Raw genomic sequence first — 11,429 nt, forward strand, 5'->3', positions numbered from 1 at the left:
CAGTTGAAATTTCATGGCAGCGCTTTGAAATTTCAACTGTAGCCAGAGCGCTGCACATACTCCACATCCTCTACGGGTGTAGCTTGCAGCTCTGGGAGCTTTACTCCCAGCGCTGTGGCGCTGTTTACACTGAGGCTTTACTGCGCTGTATCTTGCAGCACTCAGGGGTGTTTTTTTTCACACCCCTGAGCGCGAAACTTGTAGCGCTGTAAAGCTCCAGTGTAGCCATGGCCTTAGCTAACATGTCAGTTAACGTGCTAATATCACAGTTTTAAATCCTAGTTTAGACAAAATTTACTAGTCTGGGCCAGGCTGAAACCTGCCTTCAAAACTGTTAGCCTGCGCCTTAATGGGCGTTAAAAGGACTTTTCAGTTGTATTGAGACAACATGATTGAAAATTGCACCCTTTTTTGCCTGTCAGGACAGAGCCATTGAAAGCAGAATTTGACCCAATACCTTCATCTGGAGGATCACTGTGCTGCCTTGCCAAATGTATGCCATGTAGAAGCATCCCCTGGTGATTTTAGATGTTCTCTGTGAAAGTGTGTCTGCCCATGGATGAGAGAGAAACAAACCCCACCCAATTAGTTCAGTTTGTTACATTGCTGTTTCAGTGTTTTGATCCTCAGGTAAACTCTGACTTACATGCAAATTTGGTCTAAGGTGGGGGACTCAGAATCCAATATTGGCAGATAATATAATATGATGAATTATAATTTTAAACAAATCACAGCTTACAATTTCCTTTCCTATATGGTGTGCAAACTACAGATACTGTGCAATAACACCTCTGCATAACTAATTGGAAGTCCAAATTAATATCCTCAAACATATTCTCTTTTGTGTACTGTAACACCTTGGGGTGTGATTTTTATATTTTTTTCTGATGGTAACAATTATAGCAGTAAAAACAAAGGAAGTCAATTTTAGCAGACAGTAATTAGGTATAATACCTTAAATGGAAATAAAACATGGTTGATCTTGTGGAAAGTATGTCCTGTTAAAATGAACTATCAAAGCATTCCTTTTAACACTACAATTTTAAAGAGAGAGGAGAGGAGTAATAGTTGGGCATTCATATAAGTTCATTTGATATTTTTAGTTTTCTATAAAAATGCCTACTTATCTATGCTATGCCTGTCTATGCGTATGTAATTCACTTGATACTTGACAGTAGCAAAAACATTGGCTACTTATTGCAGTGTTCATAACGTGCTTACAACTTTTGTGCATTGCATTACCTAATGGTTTTTTTTTCTCATTCTGGGAATATTTAAAAAAGCTTGGTGAAATACAAATATGACCCCACCTTATTGAGACTTATTTCTGTCAATCACCGGTGCTCGGAGATCTGCAAATAGTTTTGGCTTAGCATGAGCGGGCCTCCTCACTTGATTTGAGTAGCATTGGTTTTGAATAGCATTTTGGGTAGCATTGCTTGTTGCCATTGTATGTAACCCTAAATAAACAGCAGGTTGAGGTGATAGGAGCTAAAAACATAACTAGCGGTGCCAAAACCATAACACACATGCTGTCTGTTCTCTACTAATGGATAAAGCACCGAATTCTTCTCTGTTCATTTTGCATTACAAAAAAAAGTTTGTTTTTTAAATGGAAGTTGTCAAAAGTTTATCGGAAACAGGAAAATCAGAAATCCAAATAAAACTGCTCCTATTGGAAGCAAAAGCGTGCAGTACTGAATTTAAATATGCTGCATGCATATGTAGCTTTTCTTCTGCCTCAGTATTGTCTAGTGTCAAGTTTCTTTACTTCTCTGTAAAGGATTTTACTAACTGAGGAGATCCTGATGGATTTTGTCTATTTGTTCCATGTTGTACCAGTTTCTTCTTTCGATACTTAAAAGGTTTATTGCTACTTCTAGTGCAAGGGATGAAAGAAGAGCATGAAACATGCTTTTCTCATGAGCACGATCTGTCTTTGAAGGTTTTATGATGGGGGGGTGCAGGAAAATGATCACCTTGACATACTTGTGCCACATTTTAAAGAGATTTCAAATGTTTTCCATCTGTCTATGACACTGGTCCGCAGGGTTCCAGAATATATATTATTTTCATTTGTTTAGTGTGCTTTTGATTATGGCAAAATTAGATTAGACCTTGACATGTTTTGTTCATGATGAAATACTTCCCCCTAGTTAAATAAAACATTTCAGTTTACTGGTGCTGTAGTTCAGTGGGCTGGAATCTAGATTCCACTACTGATACTCCAGTATTTAATTGCCCCTCCTCCCAATAATAAAAGTTTTGTTTGAAATAGGGTTTTTGTTTTTCTGTAATGGAAGAAAGGCAACAGCTCTTGTACTGCTCAGCCAACAGATTCTTTTGGCCGAGGCTGGCCATGTCAGTACTATTACAAACCCTTCTGCTGTGACTTAAGTCCTATATATGCTGGCTAGAAAAGCCCTGCCCAAAATGTTCAGACTTTGGGAAGCCTAACGTTGATTGCAGTGGGAGTTGTGGATACTCAGAAGCCTTTAAAAATCAGGCTAATTTGAGTTAGGTGCTGAAATATAAATTTAGGAGCCTAACTTTAAATAACCATTTTTAAAAGTTTTTTTGCCCAGTGCTATGAACTGGTTTTAAAAAATTACACTATCAGATTAGCTCCTGCTATCCAGGGAATCTATTGTGTGACTGTAGAGCTGCTCTCTGTACTTGAGCCACCTCAGCCAATCTTCATTCGATGTTCTCTCCCCTATCTATATGCAGGGCGAAAGTCTAACTTGGAGTGACAATCTGAGTCTACATAAAAAGGTAGGTCAGATGGGTCACTTACATCAGATATATGAACATAATGTTTTGTGCATGTGGACTTCTTTACTTTGTAGCCAAAACTGAGGTTGGATAATGCATGTGGATTTGACTATAAATTGTGCATACATGTGATAGTTGTAGAATGGTCATATGCTATTTTACAGCACCACTTTCTCAAAAGACTATCTGACTTGCAAGGTTCTCAGTTGCTGAGAAGTGAAATGTTAATAACTATTTATAGTTTCAGATATTACAGTCTGCCTACTAATTTATGCGGTTTTGTAATCACTGATGTTTTTTTCTCTCCATTGTTGCTATGTTAGATACCCAGACAAGTAAGGGAAGCTGACAATTCACAATGTGCTGTCAAATGCACAAAGCGAACAAACTGAAATAATAAACTTTTCATCCAATCTTTATTTGTAACAGTAGTAGAGAAAAACATTTCAGACTTTATTTACTTATTTTTTGGTTGCTATACTTTTAATTATTCTAGACAAGTGATATTTCATTAAGGGCATGCCAAATATTTTTCCCCCCGTTGACTTTAACAAAACAATAAGGTATGCAAGGAATCCAGCCAGGTTACCAATAGTGAATCTTGTGTACGCACTTGATTTCAGTTGTACTTAATAGTGGGGGGGGAAGAGTGCATTTTCCTTCTAATATGTCTGAGACCAAATTTGCATGCAATATTAATTGTCAGCAGGTTTAATGTCTACTACTTCTGCACGGGAGACAGGCAGTGTTGCAAGTTTCCTGTGAATTCATCCAACCCCGTCTCCCTGCAGGAAAAATCATGGGGTTCGTCCTTCTAAACCGGTCAATTCCCTGATATCTCAGTTGGTTCCTGGGGTTTTCTGATGGGCCAGGTTCTCCACATAAGCTTCCAGCCTCAAATCTGGCTTGTACTTGACTCCACCATTGTTCTGTCTCCCTGGACCCTTCTGACAGAAGACAGACTCTATAGTTGACTTTATCAGTATTAATTTACCCAGAAAAAGCACCTTCAGGATGAACACAGTTCCATGGGGAACAACCATAATCCCAAATCCACTCCCAGTCCAACCCCAGCACAGAGACTGAAACTGGAAGAGTGTCCATGAGGGAAAGGGTCCTTCCCACACACCTCATCCCAAAGAAGCTAAAGTCTGTTGTATCTTTCTCTCCTTTGCTCCTGGAAGTGGGAGATATGATCGCCCCTATTAATGATCTCAGAACTTCACCCACTGGTACACATTTCAGCTTTTGCTAAAGAATAAATATGATTGGCAATGTAATTTGTTACTAATTAAAAACTGAGCTGAAGGGGAACTTGTGCGCCAAGTACTGAATAACTATCTAAAATCTTACAGGGAAACCCCAGTTACAAAGATCTGTTATCCCACATTTCATATCAGTGCTGAAATTAGTGTTTTTTATGAAACTCCTATTCCCTCTGACACTGCCATAAAATCTGAATTAACTTGTATTTCTCTTGCTGTATATTTGCATGCTTCACAAGTGACTTCCTTTTCTTTGTTTTTTGATGATGCAGTACACTAGTGTTGAAAGTGACATGCTTCTTGAAAGTGCATTCGCAAAAGTTTCCTTAGATATTGACTAATAAAACTTCTCTCGTACTTTTATTTTTCTGTCAAATGGGATGTTTGGAAAGCACCATCACTTCTTCCTTTCATCCCCATGCTCTAACCCCAGTTGTAGGTTGCTTCTGGAACCTTTACAGTGGAGAATGATTTTGTAGGTTTCCATTAAGCAGGGCTGAACACAGGGCAGTGTATGCTACACTTGAGCTTTGTACCCAAGTGAACTACTAGCCCTTGGTACCAGATGTTCAGAGTACACAAAGAAAAATGAGATATAATATGAGGGGGTGTAACTGGAGGGGAAAGGACTGTCACAATCCACCCATTAAAGTTACTGTTCCAGAACAATAGGAAAATTTGCTCATTTCATTAAAATTAAGTAGGCAAAATAGCTGATGTACAGATAGATATCCTACTCAGTGTACTAAACTTAGCCAGTGTTTATGCTATTTGCATTATATATTTATCAAGGACACGTTATTCTAGTCAGTAGGTTAACTTCAGCTTTTATTATAAGATAAATAAAGGCCTTAGGTGAAATCCTGGCCCCAGTGGAGTTTGGTGGCAATTTCTTCCCTTGGTGTGGGTCTTACTGCCGGTTGGGACGAGCTGGCCCCTAGTTTGAAGACTACCTACTAAGTATAGCAGTTATAACACTAGGAATAAGTCCTCATGTTGTCTGGAACTTGTCATGTCTAAATGTACCCTTGTAAGGCAATGCATTAAATTGCACTGCTGGAGATTTTGTTACCAAACTGTGGCCCAGATATTCAGTTTGGGTAGATTGATGTAGCTCTGTTAACTTCAGTGAGGCTATGCTGATTTACACCAACTGAGGATCTGACCCATAAATTATCACAAAAAGATAGTTGCACAGTAGAATAAGAATGAGCTGTTTTTTTTAATCAGTGTTTGTTTCTTACTGTCTGTTGAACAATAGCCATTGTCATCCTGATTTATAATACTTTGAGCTATTATTTATTGCTTTCCAAATGTTTGTGCAGGAGGAATGCCTCTAACTAAATCACTTTATTTTAGGGTTCTGGGATCATTTGAGACTTCCCAGAGTTACGAAAAACACCCAGGTCATTGTAATTCACCAGGATAAATGCAAACTGTTTTACTTTTTTTAAAAAAATGTTGAAAGTATGCATGGTGTGGTAGAAGTTTATGCAGAACATTTTTATTGTAGAGTGAATTTTTCTTTTCCAAGAATGATTCATAGAGCTTATTTTTGAGGCTGTTTTGAGTTCTGGTCATTTCTACAGATGCAGCAGCACATAGCTCATTAGTTTACTGGTGGTTTGAACTAACCTCAACTACCTGTTGTTGGCTGTGAATGGAATAATTTATTTTTAGTGCAAAACCACAATATGAATATTTTCCACTGTGAAAGTATATTAAAAAGAACCTTGTAGAGAAGGGGTTTGCTCTTTCTATCTGATGTCAGATGTAACTGGATTTGTCTTACAGACAATGCTTTTAAATGCCTGATTCTCTATTGAAGTTGACAAGAATTTCCTCCACTTAACCCCTTCAATGCCCTAGGGCGTTCTGCATACATCAAACAAAAGGGGGCTCCTATGCCTTGTAGACAGACATAGTGATATGCTGACAAACCCAAAATGAAAAGAGACTTAAAACCTGGGCCCTTGGGCAGTCAGGAAAGGGCTCTGTGGGAGGGTCCCTTCCGTGGTATGTGAGACACACAGTACTTCTCCCTCCTCCTCTCCCCTCCAGTTGTAGCTTTCTGAACACCCATTGTTTCATGTTCTCTGTGTATGTATATCTCTTCCTACTGTATTTTCCACTGTATGCATCCGATGAAGTGGGCTATAGCCGACGAAAGCTTATGCTCAAATAAATTTGTTAGTCTCTAAGGTGCCACAAGTATTCCTGTTCTTTTTGCGGATACAGACTAACACGGCTGCTACTCTGAAACCTTTTCTGAACAGTGTAACTGTTACAGCTGCAATGCTCTATGTAAGGGCCCCAACCCAGTGCTAAATTTTATGTTTGTTTGGCTATAGTGTTTGAGGGAGAGGAGCCCTTTGAAGATTCAATGCAGTGCTGGAAGAAGAGAGAATCATGTTTTGGGAAGCATCAGTTGTGCTTTACATGGATGGATGGATGAATGAATCAATGTAGTAACTGAACAGATGCTATCAGCCCTACAACATGAGATAGAATTCCAGAGTTGTTAATTAAGGGCCAGATTCTCAACTTCTTACACTGGGGAACACATTGGGTTGAATGGGCCCAGGGCCGGTGCAACCATTTAGGCGACCTAGGCAGTCGCCTAGGGGTCTAGGATTTGGGGGCCGCCATTTTCTTCGGCAGTGACCGCGGCAGCCGGATCTTCGGCAGCCCCAGTCACCACCAACATTTAGGCGGAGGGAGCTAGGGTAGGGGAGCGCGGGGAGGGCTGCCTGCAGCAAGTAAGGGGGGGGGAGGTGCTCGGGGAGGAGGTGAGGCAGGGGTGAGCTGGGGCTGGTGGAGGTGCCTGAGGATGGGGGGTGGGGAGCTGCCGCAGAGGGGTGGCCTCAGGGCAGAGGGAGGGAGCTGCCGTGGGAGGGGCACCTCAGGGTGAGGGCGCGGGGGGGAGGGCGCAAGGTGGAAGTTTTGCCTGGTGAGCCTACTTGTACGAGTAACTGCACACTGATGTGACAAAGTGGGGTCATAATCTAGCCCTAAAAAGTAATTACTTGCTGTAGAGTACAAATGTATATGTTGCATACATAATCTAAGAGCCATATCCCACCACTGAGTGGTATACAAACTCTCATTCGATTCCGAATGCTGTGGTTGGAACAATGGCTATATATGTATCAGCAGGGTCACTCTTTATACATCTAAAATCTTAGAGATGAGCCTGAACTGCAAAAGTCAAATTGAGTTTGACCCCTCCAAAGTCAGTGCACTGTGTGTTTTAATTTTATATTTTCTCATTTGACCCTCCATAATAACACTGGTAAAACTGATAAGATAATGTAGAGAACAGGAACAAAGTACTGTTTACAAACTGGGCAAAGTTCTTTATACAGGATCTAAGGTTGGTCTGGACCATTTTGAGAACAAGCTCTGGCCATTAAATTCTGATCTAGATCTGGGTTTCCCCAAATTATCGGGGACTTTATTGGCTTTAGTTGAGTTCCATAACTGTTTTATTTCAGTTCCAGACAGGAAAGGCTAGTCACCCTCCGCTATTCCTCACATTGCCAGAGCTTAATGAAGAAAGATTTATATAGATCTTTGTGTCTACCCTTGGTAGATGGTGAATTTGTTCCTCCCTCTTTTATGACACTCCCCCCTCCCCCCAATCCCCGAAGAGTTCACATTTTGTCTCTGTCTTGGAAGACAAAAAAAAGTGTCTGTCCAATCTTGTTAGCTCAATCAACTTTGTCTAACACAAAAGCTCTCTTAAGGCTGATTGTGGGTGTTTCTACTCTAGCAAAAATGGTGGTTTTCTACCACGTTAGTTAACACGTGATAAAAGGTGGTAAAAATCCTAATGTGAACAAGGCAGTTGTAATTTTAACATGTTAGCAGGTTCAGGTAAACACTTATTTCTCCTAGGTTATGTCTTTACTAGAAACACTGCTGTAACTCTTCAGTGTAGACACTCACTACTGTGATGGGAGGGGTTCTTCTGTCATTGTAGATAACCACCTGCTCAAGAGGTGGCAACTACGTCAACAGTCACCCTAGTACTGTCAACAGTGGGGTTAGGTCGGCTTAATGCTTCTCAGCAAAGTACTTGGGTCAACCTAACTCTTTAGTGTAGACCTGGCCCTAGTGTGCACACACTGCTGTTTACAATCACCTGCTAAAACTACAACTGTCTTGTCCACACCAGGATTTTAGCACTGGTTAGTTTCCATGTGTTTGCTAACATCTGGAGGCATAGGCACTGACTCTGTGGGTGCTCTGGGGCTGGAGCACCCATGGGGAAGAATGGGTGGATGCTAAGTAGCCACCAGTAGCTCCCCACTCAGCCCCCAGCTCATCTCTGCCTCCTCCCCTGAGCATGCCGCATACCTGCTTTTTCTCCCAGCCCTTGTGCTGTGAAACAACTGTTTCACATGGCTGGGAGGGAGCGGGGAGGAGGGAGAATGCGGCAGTGTCATGAAGCATATGTCCCACTTCTGAACCTTAGCGTCCAAAATCTGGGTGCCTGCATGAAACCTCCAAGCTTAATTACCAGCTTAGATCTGATAGCACTGCCACCAGCCAGAAATTTCAGTGCCTGACTCACTCTGGTCTCCCCAAAACCTTCCCCGGGGGACCCCAAGACTCAGATGCCCTGAGTCTCACAACAAAGGGAAATAACCCACTTCCCTTCCCCCTCTTTACCTCCTCCCAGCTTTCCCCTCGCTGGGTTACCCTGGAAGATTACTGTACTTAAATTCCTTGAATTACAAAACAGAGAGGACAATTCACCTTCCCCTCTCCTTCTTTTTCCCCCTCCCAGTCTTTCCCTGAGAGAGACAGTAATCCTGGCACAGAGATTTCCTATCCCTTGAGCCTCAACTAGAAAAGAAAATCCAACAAGTTTTAAAAAGACCAACAAGTTTTAAAAAGAAAGCTTTATATAAAAAGAAAGAAAAAGACATAAAAATGGTCTCTGTATCAAGGTGACAATATACAGGTTATTGGCTTAAAAGAAAAATGAATAAACAGCCTTATCCAAAAAGAAATACAATTTAAAACATTCCAGCAAACTACACACATGTAAATACAAAAACAATATAAAAACCTATATTGCCTTATACCTGTACTTACAACTGGGAAACAGAAGATTGTAAAACCTGGAGATAGAGAGCTTACTCTCAGAGCCGAGAGAGCAAAAGAGACGAGACAAAGAACCCACACCCAAAAATTCCCTCCCTGAGCTTTGAAAAATCTGGTTTCGTGATTGGTCCTCTGGTCAGGTGTTTGGTTCCCTTTGTTAACACTTTACAGGTAAAAGAAACATTAACCCTTAGCTATCTGTTTATGACAGGCAGGCTCGGGGAAGAGGCAGGGCCGGGGTGGGGATTTGGGGAAGGGGTCCAATAGGGGCAGGGAGGAATGGAGTTGGGGCAGGGACTTTGGGGAAGGGCTGGGAATGGGGGTGAGGTTAGGGCGGAGGGGGCACGAGCTCCCACTGGTGCCAGGGAAAGTTGGTGCCTATGTCTGGAGGTGTGTTGTCTAGCCCATGTTGTAGCTTAGGCCTGCGTCTTAACAAGCGTTGAGGGCTTTTCAATCATGTTAAGCTAGTTTGATTGAGCTAATGCAATAGAAAACACACCCTTCTGTCTATCAAGACTGACCCTTTGTTGATTATCTTCTGCAAACTAATGCAGCATTACCACTTCCAGGAATATAAAGAGCCAATATTGGTTCTATAGGATCCTGAGCTATTGGGCCTTAAACTTTGCATTGCCATTGTACTTGGCAGGACGAGGATATGTACCTCACAGAAGATGTGTAGTGGTGCTGTCTAGGAGACAAACTGTATTTGACATGCACCTTTGACTGCAGCACTAGCTTTGTACTGAAACGAACTGCAAAACTGCCATTGACTTCAATGGGAGCAAGATCAAGCCCATATTCCTCTTTCACGATTTTCTTCCCCTTCTGCTGCTGTAGTATTTTTCCACAAAAATGATAAAGGTATGAGGCCCAAGGTGCACAATGGTAAGCCTATCCACCAGCTGCCAAATCCTTCACAATTCCTGGAACAATTTTAAGTGTGAGAAATACAGTGAAAAGTTAAAATTCCAAAGGTCAGAAGTTCATCAACTAGGTTCTAAGTGAACATTTTACTATCGTCCGCTCTCATTCCCTTTAAAAAAAACCCCATAGTTTGAGATTACTATAGTAGCTCATTTATATTATCTGAACTGCTCCAATGCTTGGTGAAGCAAACTTCATTATGTGTTGTTAAGGATTTAGCAATGTAGCTCTGAGATTCTTCATCAAGGAGAAAAACATAACACCCTGTCTACAACTCTAATACAAGGGCTTGTCTACATAGGGAAATTGTCTGCATTAGAAACTGACATGAGCTACTCCAAAAAGAAAAAAGTAATTTTTATTCTAGAATGGTATGTCCATACAGAGAGTTATACTGGCATAGTTACACGGGTATAATTATACAGTTCTACACATCTGCCAATCAATTTCCCCATCCAAGCTCAAATATGCTATGACCAAGATTACTGTGCAAACACACAAAAATGATTCATTACTTCCCAAGGCCTTATTTTGTTATAACTGAGATGTTCTTGTGTAATTTGAATGGAAAGGTGAGATCCAGGTTGGATTTTAATTTGATTATGAGGCCAAATCTTCTACTGGCTACCTGTGTGTAAGCTTGGCACCAAGCCTATGCTACTATTTCAGCCATGGTTTAAACAGTAAATACATTCAGCTATTAGATTGCTGGCTGGGGAGATTAGTGCAGGAATAATTCTAATTAAATAAGCCAACACTGAAGAGAGCTGAAATGTTTTTAGACAAGATTTTTGTCTCCCAAAGCTCATTAGGAATATAAAATTAGCTTCAATTGTAGACAGGATAACCTGTCAAAAGTCTGATCTTTCTAAATATGTAGCAGCTGCGTCATTTACATTTTCTAATCTTTCTTTGATTGTAACCCCTGTTTGTGGTTTTTGTGGGGGAGCCTTGGAATTTTAGGGTTTGGGTTTGCTTTTTCCCCAAGCCCTGTTGGTGTTTTTTTTTAAGCTTTTTAATGGTTTGCTGCAATTTTTGAGCATGATTTGAGCATGATTTGTTTTCTTTTGGCAGTCCGAGGCATAGTGACCATTTTTTTTTACAGTTATAACAGAAACCTTTTTACTGGCTATTACCCTTTCTACTACTTTGTTTTTGAGGATGGCACAGCATGTTCCTGCACCTTTATTATGGCCACTTTTGGGGTTACATTTTTTAGTGCTGCTGCCACTGACGGGGCCTTTTTTATTTTTTCAAGCACTGTGGTGGTGTGATTTTCTGCCATTTTTGGCTGCACCGCTGCATTTACTTGCAACGATTGCTTTTTTTTTTTAACATATTTTTTGAATG

This window comes from Chelonoidis abingdonii, chromosome 1, assembly GCF_003597395.2.
Source record: "Chelonoidis abingdonii isolate Lonesome George chromosome 1, CheloAbing_2.0, whole genome shotgun sequence".
Classification (NCBI taxonomy): domain Eukaryota; kingdom Metazoa; phylum Chordata; order Testudines; family Testudinidae; genus Chelonoidis; species Chelonoidis abingdonii.